Consider the following 15,172-nt stretch of genomic DNA (forward strand, 5'->3'; position numbering starts at 1 on the left):
GACAATTGTGAAACGGAATGGTTGGGAAGAAACTCATGACAGTATTGAAGGAAACTGATCTCCCTTGCAATGTTTGTATTTTTTGGTACTGTTTGGCAATGTAATTTTTACAGATTTTTATGAATAAAGTATATTTTGGAAATTAAAAAAAAGGACTTTGTTGTGTTGATAAGGTAAGCTTTTTATTTAAGAAGTTCTGTCCGTTGGATTGCTAACCTAACAAGTTTTGACAGTTTTTTGGTTTTTCAGTAGATTTGTTGGGAATTTAGAATAGAGGGAATGGAAGTGAAGGCAGTTGTCTGTTCCTCCTGCGGAATGTGGGAGGTCAGGGTCGCCAAGAGTGTCCCTGCTGACTGCATCTGCGGGAAGTGCACCCAACTCCAGCTCCTCGAGAACCGCGTTAGGGAACAGGAGCTGGAGCTGGATGAACTTCGGATCATTCGGGAGGCGGAGGGGGTTATTGAGAGGAGTTATGGGGAGGTAGTCACACCTCAGGTAAAAGTAGGTAGATGGGTTACCGTCAGGGGAAGGAGAGGGAACCAGCAGACAGTGCAGGGATCCCCTCTGGCCGTTTCCCTCAACAACAGGTATACCGTTTTGGATACTGTTGCGGGGGACGACTTACCAGGGGTAAGCAATGGGGTACGGGTATCTGGCACAGAGTCTGTCCCTGTTGCTCAGAAGGGAAGGGGGAAGAGGAGCAGAGCTTTAATCATTGGGGACTCCATAGTTAGGGGAACAGATAGGAGGTTCTGTGGGAATGAGAGAGAAGCACGGTTGGTATGTTGCCTCCCAGGTGCCAGGGTTCGTGATGTCTCGGATCGTGTTTTTGGGATTCTTAAGGGGGAGGGGGAGCAGCCCCAAGTCGTGGTCCACATAGGCACCAACGACATAGGTAGGAAGAGAGATGGGGATTTAAGGCAGAAATTCAGGGAGCTAGGGTGGAAGCTTAGAGCGAGAACAAACAGAGTTTTTATCTCTGGGTTGTTGCCCGTGCCACGTGATAGCGAAGCGAGGAATAGGGAGAGAGAGGAGTTGAACACGTGGCTGCAGGGATGGTGTAGGAGGGAGGGTTTTGGTTTCCTGGATAATTGGGGCTCTTTCTGGGGTAGGTGGGACCTCTACAAACAGCATGGTCTTCACCTGAACCAGAGGGGTACCAATATCCTGGGGGGGAGATTTGCTAGTGCTCTTCGGGGGGGTTTAAACTAATTCAGCAGGGGAATGGGAACCTAAAATGTAGTGCCAGTGTACAGGATGTTGAGTAGTGAGGTCAGGGATAAGGTTACAAGGACGCAAGAGGGCACTGGCAAGCAAGAACCTGGTTTAAAGTGTGCCTACTTCAACGCCAGGAGCATCCGGAACAAGGTGGGTGAGCTTGCAGCATGGGTTGGTACCTGGGATCTCGATGCAGTGGCCATTTCGGAGACATGGGCAGAGCAGGGGCAGGAATGGATGTTGCAGGTTCCGGGATTTAGATGTTTCAGTAAGAACAGAGAAGATGGTAAAAGAGGGGGGGGTGTGGCATTGTTAATCAAGGAGAGTATTACAGCGACAGAAAGGACGTTTGAGGACTCGTCTACTGAGGTAGTATGGGCCGAGGTTAGAAACAGGAGAGGTGAGGTCACCCTGTTGGGAGTCTTTTATAGACCTCCAAATAGTTCCAGAGATGTAGAGGAAAGGATAGCGAAGATGATTCTCGACAGGGGCGAGAGTAACAGGGTAGTTGTTATGGGGGACTTTAACTTTCCAAATATCGACTGGAAATACTATAGTTCGAGTACTTTAAATGGGTCAGTTTTTGTCCAGTCTGTGCAGGAGGGTTTTCTGACACAGTATGTAGACAGACCAACCAGGGCCGATGCCACATTGGATTTGGTACTGGGTAATGAACCCGGCCAGCTGTTAGATTTAGATGTAGGTGAGCACTTTGGTGATAGTGATCACAATTCGGTTAGGTTTACCTTAGCGATGGGCAGGGACAGGTATATACTGCAGGGCAAAAATTATAGCTGGGGGAAAGGAAATTATGATGCGATTAGGCAAGATTTAGAATGCGTAGGATGGGGAAGGAAACTGCAGGGGATGGGAACAATCGAAATGTGGAGCTTATTCAATGTGCAGCTACTGCGTGTCCTTGATAAGTATGTACCTGTCAGGCAGGGAGGAAGTTGTCGAGCGAGGGAGCCGTGGTTTACTAAAGAAGTTGAAGCGCTTGTCAAGAGGAAGAAGAAGGCTTATGTTAGGATGAGACGTGAAGGCTCAGTTAGGGCGCTTGAGAGTTACAAGCTAGCCAGGAAGGATCTAAAGGGAGAGCTAAGAAGAGCAAGGAGAGGACACGAGAAGTCATTGGCGGATAGGATCAGGGAAAACCCTAAGGCTTTCTATAGGTATATCAGGAATAAAAGAATGACTAGAGTTAGATTAGGGCCAATCAAGGATCGTAGTGGGAAGTTGTGTGTGGAATCAGAGGAGGTAGGGGAAGTGTTAAATGAATATTTTGCGTCAGTATTTACAGTAGAGAAACAAAATGTTGTTGAGGAGAATACTGAGATTCAGGCTACTAGGCTAGATGGGGTTGAGGTTCACAAGGAGGAGGTGTTATCAATTTTGGAAAGTGTGAAAATAGATAAGTCCCCTGGGCCAGATGGGATTTATCCTAGGATTCTCTGGGAAGCTAGGGAGGAGATTGCAGAGCCTTTGTCCTTGATCTTTGTCGTCATTGTCGACAGGAATAGTGCCGGAAGACTGGAGGATAGCAAATGTTGTCCCCTTGTTCAAGAAGGGGAGTAGAGACAGCTCTGGTTATTATAGACCTGTGAGCCTTACTTCGGTTGTGGGTAAAATGTTGGAAAAGGTTATAAGAGACAGGATTTATAATCATCTTGAAAAGAATAAGTTCATTAGCGATAGTCAGCACGGTTTTGTGAAGGGTAGGTCGTGCCTCACAAACCTTATTGAGTTTTTCGAGAAGGTGACCAAACAGGTGGATGAGGGTAAAGCAGTGGATGTGGTGTATATGGATTTCAGTAAGGCATTTGATAAGGTTCCCCACGGTAGGCTATTGCAGAAAATACGGAAGTATGGGGTTGAAGGTGATTTAGAGCTTTGGATCAGAAATTGGCTAGCTGAAAGAAGACAGAGGGTGGTGGTTGATGGCAAATGTTCATCCTGGAGTTTAGTTACTAGTGGTGTACCGGAAGGATCTGTTTTGGGGCCACTGCTGTTTGTCATTTTTATAAATGACCTGGAAGAGGGTGTAGAAGGGTGGGTTAGTAAATTTGCGGATGACACGAAGGTCGGTGGAGTTGTGGATAGTGCCGAAGGATGTTGTAGGGTTCAGAGGGACATAGATAGGCTGCAGAGCTGGGCTGAGAGATGGCAAATGGAGTTTAATGCTGAAAAGTGTGAGGTGATTCACTTTGGAAGGATTAACAGGAATGCAGAGTACTGGGCTAATGGGAAGATTCTTGGTAGTGTAGATGAACAGAGAGATCTTGGTGTCCAGGTGCATAAATCCCTGAAGGTTGCTACCCAGGTTAATAGGGCTGTTAAGAAGGCATATGGTGTGTTAGCTTTTATTAGTAGGGGGATCGAGTTTCGGAGCCACGAGGTCATGCTGCAGCTGTACAAAACTCTGGTGAGACCGCACCTGGAGTATTGCGTGCAGTTCTGGTCACTGCATTATAGGAAGGATGTGGAAGCTATGGAAAGGGTGCAGAGGAGATTTACTAGGATGTTGCCTGGTATGGAGGGAAGGTCTTACGAGGAAAGACTGAGGGACTTGAGGTTGTTTTCGTTGGAGAGATGGAGGAGGAGAGGTGACTTAATAGAGACATATAAGATAATCAGAGGGTTGGATAGGGTGGATAGTGAGAGTCTTTTTCCTCGGATGGTGATGGCAAACACGAGGGGACATTGCTTTAAGTTGAGGGGTGATAGATATAGGACAGATGTCAGAGGTAGTTTCTTTACTCAGAGTAGTAGGGGCGTGGAATGCCCTGCCTGCAACAGTAGTAGACTCACCAACTGTAAGGGCATTTAAGTGGTCATTGGATAGACATATGGATGAAAATGGAATAGTGTAGGTCAGATGGTTTCACAGGTCGGCGCAACATCGAGGGCTGAAGGGCCTGTACTGCGCTGTAATGTTCTAATTCTAATTCTAAGAATGAATCCCACAATCTCATTCAGTGCCAGATACTGACAGGTACGGAATTAATCCCACCCATACACACTGTACTAGGCACTGAAAGACATAGGAAGCATTGCACATTCACATACAAGAGCAAACATTGACAGATATTGGAGGAGTCACATGCTCACAGTCAGTACCAGATACTGTTGAAAAGAGAATTAATCCCACACTTGCATTCATTGCAAGAGACTGACAGTTACATAAAGGTTTTCCCACACTCACATAGAGTAACAGAGACTGACATGCAGAACTTGATCCACACCCATATATAGTACCAAAACCTGAAAGATATTGAGTCAATACCACAATCAGATACAGTGTCAAAGACTGACAGGCATATTATAGATAAAAGCAAAATACTGCGGATGCTGGAAATCTGAAACAAAAACAAGAAATGCTGGATTCACTCAGCAGGTCTGGCAGCATCTGTGGAAAGAGAAGCAGAGTTAACGTTTCGGGTCAGTGACCCTTCTTCGGAACTGAGTTCACTTCCATAGAATACCAGTTATTTACATGTGCAGAATGCATCTTGTTTCACATTCAGTCTGGATACTGACAGATACACAATGAATCACTACAATCATACTCAATACCAAGTTCAGACAAACACCATATATATCCCCCAATTATTCACAGTATCATAGACTGACAGACACAGAGTGAATCACAAAATCAATTAATTTCAGAGACCAGCAGATAGAGAATTAATCTCACTGTCACGGAAAGAACCAGAGAGTGACAGATATACAATGAGACCCAAGCTCACATAAAGTGACACACATAATTAAAACCACGCACATACATAGTACCTTAGACTGACACATTGAGAATGAATCAAACTCATTCTGACAATAAGACTGATGTATACACAATGAAGCTCACACTCACATTTAGTTCCAGACATTGACAGATACAGAATGATATCCACATTCAGCCACAGTAGCAGATAGATACAGAAGCTGCCCCACATTCCCATACAACACTCATGAATGACATACAGAATGAATCAAACAATCACATTTAGTTCCATAGACTGACACTCAAATAATCTCACACTCAGACACAGTACCACAGATATATTTAGAATTAAATTCACTGTCATATAATGTACCAGAAAGTGTGGCAAAATTAATCTCATACAGTACAAAGGATGGATGGAATTTGTCCCACACTCAATGTAATAGGTTTTAAGTAAGTGAAGTGGGGTTGTCGGAGGGATGGGGGTGGAGGTGGGGAAGAGAACAAAATGGAAGGTATGTGTTAGGGCAGAGGGCAGGAGAGATTAACTGACAAATAGGTCATGCGGTAAAGGGAGAGTGCTAAGGTTGCAGTGAAAGGCAAAACATTAGTATAGAGAGAGTGTTAATGACAGAATAATGAACAGTTCTGTCCAAAAGCACAAACTTGAAAAATCAAGATTAAGGCAGACACATGGCGACAAAAAATGATAAAATAAAATAAAATAATCTAAAAGAGCCAGTCATGCTCTGAAATTATTGTACTCAATGTTCAGTCCGGAAGGCTGTTGAGTGTCTAATCAGAAAATGAGGTTCTGTTCCTGGAGCTTGCTTCACTGGAACACTGCAGCAGGCCGAGGACAGAAATGTGGGCATGAGAGCAGGGTGGTGAATTGAAATGGCAAGCAACCGGAAGCTTGGGTTTATGCTTGCGGACTGAGCAGAGATGTTCCGCAAAGCAGTCACCCAATCTATGTTTGATCTCCCCAATGTAGAGGTGGCTGCATTGTGAGCAGCGAATACAATGTATTAAATTGAAAGAAGTACAGGTAAATCGCTGCTTCACCTGGAAGGAGTGTTTGGGACCTTGAATGGTGAAGAGAGGGGAGGTAAAAGGACAGGATCTATGCCTCCTGCAATTACATGTAAAGATGTCATGGGAAGGGGACAAGGTGTCAGGGGTAATGCAGGAGTGGACTAGGGTGTCACGGAGGGAACGGTCCTTTGGATTGCTGACAGGGGAGGGAAGATGGGTTTGGTAATGGCATCACGCTGGAGGTGGCAGAAATGGTGGATAATGATCCTTTGGATGTGCAGGCAGGTCGGGTGGAACTTGATTGCAGTTCTGGGAGGGAGGAGAAGGGATGAGGGTGGAAGTGCAGGAAATTTGTCAGACATGTTTGAGAGCCCTGTCAACCACAGCTGGGGGGAAATCCTCGGTTGAGGAAAAATGAAAACACATCAGAAGTGCTGTTGTCGAAGGTTGCATCATCAGAAATGATGTGTCTGAGATGGAAAAACTGAGAGAATGGAATGGAGTCCTTACAAGAAGAAGGGTGTGAGGAAGTGTAGTCAAGGTAACTGTGGGAGTCAGTGGGCTTAGAATGAATATTAGTGGACAGCCTTATCCTCAGAGATGGAGACAGAGAAGTCACAAAGGGAAGGGAAGTGTCGGAGATAGATCATGTGAAGGTGAGGGAAGGGTGGAAATTGGAAACAAAGTTGATGAAGTTTTCCAGTTCGGGGCAGGAGCAGGAAATGACACTGAGACAGTCATCATTCTACCGGAAAAAGAGCTGGCGGGTGGGGCCCTGAGTAGGACTGGAGAAAGGAATGTTTGACATACACCACAAAAAGACAGGCATAACTAGGACCTATGCGGGTATCCATAGCAAAGCCTTTTATGTTATTCTCTGAGTAACACACCTCCTGACTCACCAAACCGTGTCCACCATCTGCAAGGCACAAGTTAGGTGTGTAATGGAATACTCTCCACTTGCCTGGATGAATGCAGCTCCAACAACACTCTGGAAGCTCGACTCCATCCAGGACAAAGTAGTTCACTTGATCAACACCCCGTCCACCACCTTAAATATTCACTCCCTCCACCACTGGTGGACAGTGGCAGCAGCGTTTAACATCCTAGACAGCACCTTCCAAACACCCGACCTCTACCACCATTTTTTTTACAAGATGCACTGCAGCAACGCACCAAGGGTCCTTCGACAGCACCTTCCAAACCCGCAACCTATACCAACTAGAAGACAAGGGCAGCAAATGCATGGAAACGCCACCAACTGCAAGTTCCCCCCAAGTCACACACTATCCTGACTTGGAACTATATCGCGGTTCCTTCACTGTCACTGGGTCAAAATCCTGGAACTCCCCTCCGAACAGCACTGTGAGTGTACCTACCTCACATGGACTGTAGTGGTTCAAGACAGCTCACCACCACCTTCTCAAGGGCAGTTAGAGATGGGCAATAAATACTGGCCTAGCCAGCGATGCCTACATCCCATGAATGAATTTTAAAAATGTGCACACTGCTGCCACTGTGCATCAGTGGCGGAGGGAGTGAATGTTTGTGGATAGGGTGCCAATCAAGTGGGCTGTTTTGTCCTGGATGGTATCGAGCTTCTTGAGTGTTGTTGGAGCTGCACCTATCCAGCAAGTGGACAGTATTCCATCACACTCCTGACTTGTGCCTTGTCGATGGTGGACAGGCTTTGTGGAGTCAGGAGGTGAGTTAATTGCCGCAGGATTCCTAGCCTCTGACCTGCTCTTGTAGCCACAGTATTTTTTTGGCTACTCCAGTTCAATTTCTGGTCAATGGTCGCCCCTGGGATGTTGATAGTGGGGGATTCGGCGATGGTAATGCCATTGAATGTCAAGGGGAGATGGTTAGATTCTCTCTTGTTGGAGATGGTCATTGCCTGGCACTTGTGTGGCATGAATGTTACTTGCCACTTATCAGCCCAAGCCTGGATATAGTCCAGGTCTTGCTGCATTTCTACACAGACTGCTTCAGTGTCTGAGCAGTCATGAATGCTGCTGAACATTGTGCAATTATCAGCGAAAATCCCCACTTCTGACCTTCTGATTGAAGGAAGGTCATTGATGAAGCAGCTGAAGATGGTTGGACCTTGGACACGACCCTGAGGAACTCCTGCAGTGATGTCCTGTAGCTCAGATGATTGACCTCCAACAACCACAACCATCTTCCTTTGTGCTAGGTATGACTCCAACCAGCGGAGAGATTTCCCCCTGATTCCCTGGAAGGACAATAGCAGCAGATACATGGGAACACTGCAACCAGCAACCTCCCCTCCAAGCCACACAACATCGTGACTTGGATCTATTTTGCCGAGGGCATATCAAAATCCCGGAACTCCCTCCCTAATAGCACTGTGTGTGTACCTATAACATGTGGACTGCAGTGGTTCAAGTAGGCAGCTCACCAAAACCAGGGCAATTAGGGATGGGCAATAAATGATGGTCTTGCCAGCGATGCTTACATCCCATGAAAAAAATAACAAAAATGAAATGGAGTTAAAATCTCTATGAAAGAAATCTTTATAAAATTCTGCAATCAGTCCATGTGACCAGGAGATCCCCACCCCCTTCATTCCAGTTCCCGCTAATTTTACTTGCATTGATTCCACTTCATTTTCACACACGATTCTCTCATCCTCCTTTAAACCCTCTTCAATAAAACCACTCACTTTCAATAATTTGCAAATGGATTCATTTGCACATAACCCCTAATAAATAGGAGATACTGGAACGGCTGGCTGTACTTCATGTTGATAAGTCATTAGGACTGGTTGGGATGCAACCAAGGCTGCTGAGAGCTGTAAGGGTGGAAATTGCTAGAATCTTCTGATTTTTATTTTTTGGATTGACAGCTGCCAGCCATTTGTTTGTCCCAGGACACAATAACGAACTAAAATGAATCTGCACCGAGCAAATATTAACGTCCCACATCTGCAGGTTTCTTCCAAAACATCAGGAATTTCAGCCTCAATCCTCGGACTTTTTATGCTCTCTTCCATTGATATTTTGTCCCCTGATTAAAATTGATCCTGGGAAGTCTGTCCTCTGAGCGGCCTGGCACTCCGAGTTCCTCAGCAGACATCCGGTTGCTGTTGGTGGACCAAAAGAGCCCGAAAACCCGAGAAGAAACGTCTCCCAGGGCCCTCCGAGTGTGTCTCCATTAGACCATGCAGCCACGACCTGTATAATGGATAGCAATGGTGAGGAGTATGAGTTATTTCAGTGCCTGCGTTCTGTGGAAATTGAGGATTAAAGATTAAAAATAATTAAAATCACTGAATAAATCTTCTGTGAGCAGGACTTAAACCAAACTGGGATAAGTCCAGTGGATTTCAATGTTGAAATCTTTAACCACTGGACCTTGGCAGCTGAAATCACACCCCTTTTATACAGACCGAGAATCATCCGACACTGATCCACTTTTGCTCATTTTTGTGTCCGGGGACAAAAAAGTTCTTTGTAGCTGTCAATCAAAAAATGGTTGGAAGGAACTTCATTTATTCAAACACCAGCAGCCGCCAGTTGTCAATCAACTCAATCCCATCAGCAATAGAGAGGGAGAAGAGAGAGACTGTTAGAGAACTTCCTGCATTCAGTCCTGACCCTGTCACACTCAGCAGTTTCTCACCCAGACCCCACTCTCATCAACACTGAACATTGTTACCGAGACCCTTCAAATACTGTTTATAAAATGAATAAAGGTTCAAAGTTTATGACAGCTGGACTGAATGGAACCAAGTTTAATAAACTTTTCACTCTGACTTGAGAACCACATTAGACAGTCCTTCAATTGGTAGCAAAGTTATCAGCTGTAAGAATATTTTTACTGAGTTGAATAATTTCTGTGTGAGGAATGTTCCAGCATCATAAACCAGGGGAACATGCTGATTGAGCTGTGTCTTCATCACTTCTGGGCAATCAGACAGTTCATCCTTCATTCTGTTCTGATTCACTTTCCCAAAGTGGATCTCCAGATTCTCAAATCTGGGGACAAGGATTTCTTATTTGCTTCCTTTCAGTTTTTATCATTCTCAACTGACAATATAATCCAAAACTCGGACAAATCCTCCACCTTGCATCGTGTCCCAGACTCGGTGGAAAGCAGCACATAGTGACATGAACACACTGACAGATACAATCCGTCACACTCTGATTCAGTGAGATTAATGTCAAGAGTGGTTTTCAGATCAAATGCAATGATGAACAAATTTCTATCAAAGGAGGTGTGGTTGACTGAGGTACCTTTATAGTATTTGCAGTGAATTTTTGTACAAGAAGGGACAATCTTCAAACATCCATTCCGAAATCCTTCGCTCAGCAAAGACAGATAGAGTTCTGTTTTAAATAAAAACAGAAAGTGCTGGAAATATTCCGCAGGTCTGGAAGCATCTGTGCAGAGAGGAGCAGAGTTAACATTTCAGCAGTTCTGATAAAATGTCACAGACCTGAAATGTTAACTCTGCTTCTCTGTCCACAGATGCCACCAGACCCGCTGAATATTTCCAGCACTTTCTGTTTTCGTTTCAGATTTCCAGCATCTGCAGTATTTTGCTTTTGTTACTGTCCTGTCTTATTGTGCTGCTCAATAAAGTAGTTGGAAAACCAAGTGAAAGTCAGGCTTTGAGGGGATTTGAACCGAGAATTGACCTTTTCATTAAAGAGGTACTTCGACCAACTAAGTCACAGGGTCAAAATGCAGTGTTCAAGTGTTTTTTGAGCTATGCATTAGTGCAGATCTCTCTAGCTGTGCTGAACATTAATTTCTATCTCTGGGTTCTTTCTGAATCTGTGAGTTTGCAGTTCTTTGCGAGTGAGTGGGAGACATGGAGATATGTTTAGACGATTTCCTGGCAAATCATTTGCAACTCCATATTTTTCTGAAATTTGTACGAACACATTAATGACATACGTCACGCCGTGAAATTTCTCCACAAAACACTGAAAGGTAACATTGTTAATTGTGAGGGGGGTTTTTCACTTATTCAGACACACATCTGGAAGGAGTGATCAGAACGTGATTCACACATGACGTGATGACGTAATGGCGTGAATAAACACTTCCTTGAACTGGCCATATTTGGTATCCATTTTCTCTGCTCGACCCACCTGAATATTATAGAGAAAATGGCAACAAGGGGAAGATAAAGTCTGTAAATATAGGCAGAAAACAGCAGCAGGGACTGCAGTAAACAAGATCAGCCAGTTCCTGGTGACTTAGTTTCTCGGATAGTGGAGAATTTAGCTGGGTTGTGGACAGCCTGAGCCTCAGACTGTCTCCTGAGGTGAATAGGATACCGCACGGTCTTCGTGCTCATTGAGGAAATTTGGCTGTACTCATGGGATACAGCTGAAAGATGGCAACGTATGAGAGGGTTTGAGCACCATTCAGTTCCTATATGGAAAGAATGGGCATGTTTTTAGAGTTAAGAATATTTTGGGACTGGAAGGTGAGGAGGTCAAGACTCAGAATAAGGCAATTCCTGAGCAAAAGAAAACAATTTTGCTTGTGGAAATTGGCCTGGAAGTGTATGGCATGCTGACAAAGCTTCCTGCTCTGAACAAAGCAAAATATGTGCCAGTCAAAACAATATCACCAAGTTGGAGGAACATTTCAATCCTAAGCCACTAGAGATAGCAGAATGCTATAAATTTGGAACCAGAAATCAGAAAAGTAGTGAAGCAGTTGGTGAGTATATTGTGGCACTGAAGAATTTTTATTACATTGCAACTTTGGCACATTCTTAGACCATGCATTATGAGACATATTTGTGTGTGGATTTGGTGAACAAAAGAATCCAATCGAAGTTACTAAACACACAAAATCTTACATTTGAGATTGTGTGTAAGATTGCTGTTTCCATGGAGATGGCATCAAAGAATGTTAGGGAATTTTGTCCTATGCAGGTAACTAGTACAGGCTTCTGTCCACTGTTAAAGTGCTTCAGCCAAGTCTAAAGTGGACAGACATAGCCAGAAGAGTGCCAATGATAGCAGTTTAGTGTCGTTATCACCATAAGGGCAACCACACAGCCCAATCATGTCAGTACAGAAATGCAAAATGTTTTAATTGTCAAGCAGAGGCCAAAGAAGGAAAGGGAACTAATTCCAGTGGTAATGGAAAACAGTGATGTTATAAGGGTGGAGTTCACAATCTTGAAGTGAATCCAGAGTGCCTAACCAAAGAGGAGCAAGGGCTGTACAGCATTTATGCCACTAGCAATCACTCAAATGATGGAGACTTTTGTATAATGCTGTTGGTAAATAAACAGTACATTGCTACGACCATGGATTGCTCCATCATGAGTAGAGAAATGTATGGGAGCAAAGTCAGTGATGTCCGTCAAACTGAGAGCACCAGTCAATTGAAAACCTACTCTGGTGAGGTGTGAGAAATGTGTGGGCAAATGGAGTGCAATATCCAACATAAGGGCAGGCCCCTCAAGTTACCCATTGTTTAAAAAATTAGGTCAGTGGAAGTAGGCATCACTGGCAAGGCCAGCATTTAATGCCCATTCCTAATTGCCCTTGACAACTGAATTGCTTGCTAGGTCATTTCAGAGGACAGGTGAGAGTAAACCAAATTGTTGTGTGCCAGCATCACATACAGGCCAGACCAGGTAAGCACAGCAGATTGCCTTCTGTAAAGGGTATGAGTGAACCAGATGGTTTTTAATGAAAATCAATCATAGTTGCATGGCACCACTGCTCAGATTTTATATTATTCATTAATGAATTGAATCTGAATTCCACCAGCTGCCATGGTGGGATTTAAACTCATATCCCCAGGGCATTAGTCTGAGTCCTGAGATTATCAGTTCAGTGACATTACTGCTATGCCAGCCTCTCCCCTACAAGGTAGTGAGATATGTCAACAAACCAATAATAATGGGGAAAGACTGGCTTTGAAAGCTGAAGTTAGACTGGAAGCATGTTTTTTCAAGTTGAAACAACCAAGGAGCTTGATCAGGCATTGAATTGTTACAGGAACACTTTCGAGGACAGCTATAAAGGCATAATCAGTGTGAAAGCTCACATCTGAATCAGGCCTGATACCAAACCAGTATATTGCAAAGTTTGGCTGCTTCCTTATGCTTCCAAAACCCAGGTTGAAGAGGAGCAAAAGAATCTGGAGAGATATGGTGTGCTGGTGAAAACTGATCACTGTGATTGGGCAAACCCAATTGTCATTGTGCCCAAGTCAGACAAAACCATCAGTCTATGTGGGGACGACAATGTCACAATGAACCAGGCAGTGGATTATGAGAAGTATCCACTACTGATCTCGAGATTTGTATGCGGATTTAGCAGGATCCAAGCTATTCACAAAGTTGGATTTATTCCATGCTTATGCACAGCTCAATGTGAATCAAGTGAATCTGCAGTATCTCACAATAAACACACACATGGGGTTATACTCCTACATAAAGCTGCCGTACGGTGTGAAGCCTTCTCCAAACTTCTTCCAAGTTACAATGGGTAAGATTTTACAAGGAGTGCTACATTGCTTGTGCAATCAGGATGATGTGTTGATCATGACTGTAACAAATGAAGAGAATTATCAAGTGTTGGATGAAGTGTTAAAAAGGCTCAATGATCACAATGTGTCACTTGAAAAAGAACAAGTGTGCCTTTGTACAATCTGAGGTGGTGTACCTTGGCCTGATAATCAATGAAAAGTACTACAGCCAGTGAAAGAGAAGATAGAGGCTATGGTCAAAGCCCCTAAGACAAAAAGATGTGTCTGAGCTTGGATCTTTTCTATGCATGGTCCAATACTACTTGCAATTTCTGCCTGAGCATGCAATGGTGTTAGCTCCACTACATGAGTTGTTGAAGAAAGATGTGAAATGGAAATGGTCTAAAGCACAACAAGGCCACATAGCTGACCAAAATGTCACGGAGCAAAGGCAAACAATATGTTAATGGTGTGTTGAAAGACAAAGCATTAGTACAGATTAGGTGTGAATACACTGAATATTGAACAGCAGCATGTGCAAACCTGAAAAAAAACCTGAAAAAAACAGTGGGTAAGCAAACTGAACATACAGAATGAATCACACAATCACATTTAGTTTCATAGACTGACACTGAAATAATCTCACACTCAGACACAGTACCACAGACAGATAGATGTAGAATTAAACTCGCTGTCACATAATGTACCAGAAAGTGTGTCAAAATTAATCTCATACAGTACAAAAGATGGATTGAATTTGTCTCACACTCAATGTAATAGGTTTTAAGCAAGTGAAGCGGGGGTGGGGGGAGGTGGGGAAGAGAACAAAAGGGAAGGTGTGTAATAGGGCAGAGGGCAGGAGAGATTAACTGACAAGGAGGTCATGGGGCAAAGGCAAAGGGAGTGTGCTAATGGTGTAGTGAAAGACAAAATATTAGTGCTGAGAGAGTGTTAATGACAGAATAATCAATAGTTTTGTCCAAAAGCACATACTTGAAAAACCAAGTTTAAGGCAGGCACATGGTTAAACAAAAAGATAAAATAAAATAATAAAAAGGGTTGAGAGCCCTGTCAACCACAGTGAGGGGGAAATCGGAAACGAATTTGATGTAATTTTCCAGTTCGGAGCGGGAGCAGGAAATGACACTGATCCAGTCATCATTGTACCGGAAAAAGAGCTGGGGGTGGGGTCCTGAGTAGGACTGGAAAAAAGAATGTTTGACATACCCCACAAAAAGACAGGCATAACCATTTACAGAGATAGGGCACAAAGAATCATCATGGAAAGAGGCTTGAGCTTCAAATCCAAAGCTGAAGTGACAGGATCAGAGGAACAGCTGTTTGTTCTGCAGTGTGGACTTCGGTCTGAGGTGTAAACAAGCAGTTCCACAACAAAGGGAGAGAACTCAAAAATTAGAGTTCTGCCTTTCAGGAATATTGCCGGGAAGCACTTTTTCACACAAAGGGGAGCGGGAACCTGGAATTCTCTCCGAAAAATCAGATAAACCTGAGGGTCAATTGACAATTTCCAACCTGAGATTGAGAGATGTTTATCCAGTGACGGTCTGAGGGTTTATGAAATCACAGCAGGTAGCTGGAGTTAAGATACAGGTGAGCCAGGATCTAATTGAAAGGTGCAGCAGGCTCGAGGGGCTGAATGGCCTACCCCCATTTCTATGTTCCTATGGCTGCAACAGGGCAGAAACAGCTGCGAACATATGTTGCATT

The sequence above is a fragment of the Heterodontus francisci genome, chromosome 35 (assembly GCF_036365525.1).
Source record: "Heterodontus francisci isolate sHetFra1 chromosome 35, sHetFra1.hap1, whole genome shotgun sequence".
Taxonomy (NCBI): Eukaryota; Metazoa; Chordata; class Chondrichthyes; order Heterodontiformes; family Heterodontidae; genus Heterodontus; species Heterodontus francisci.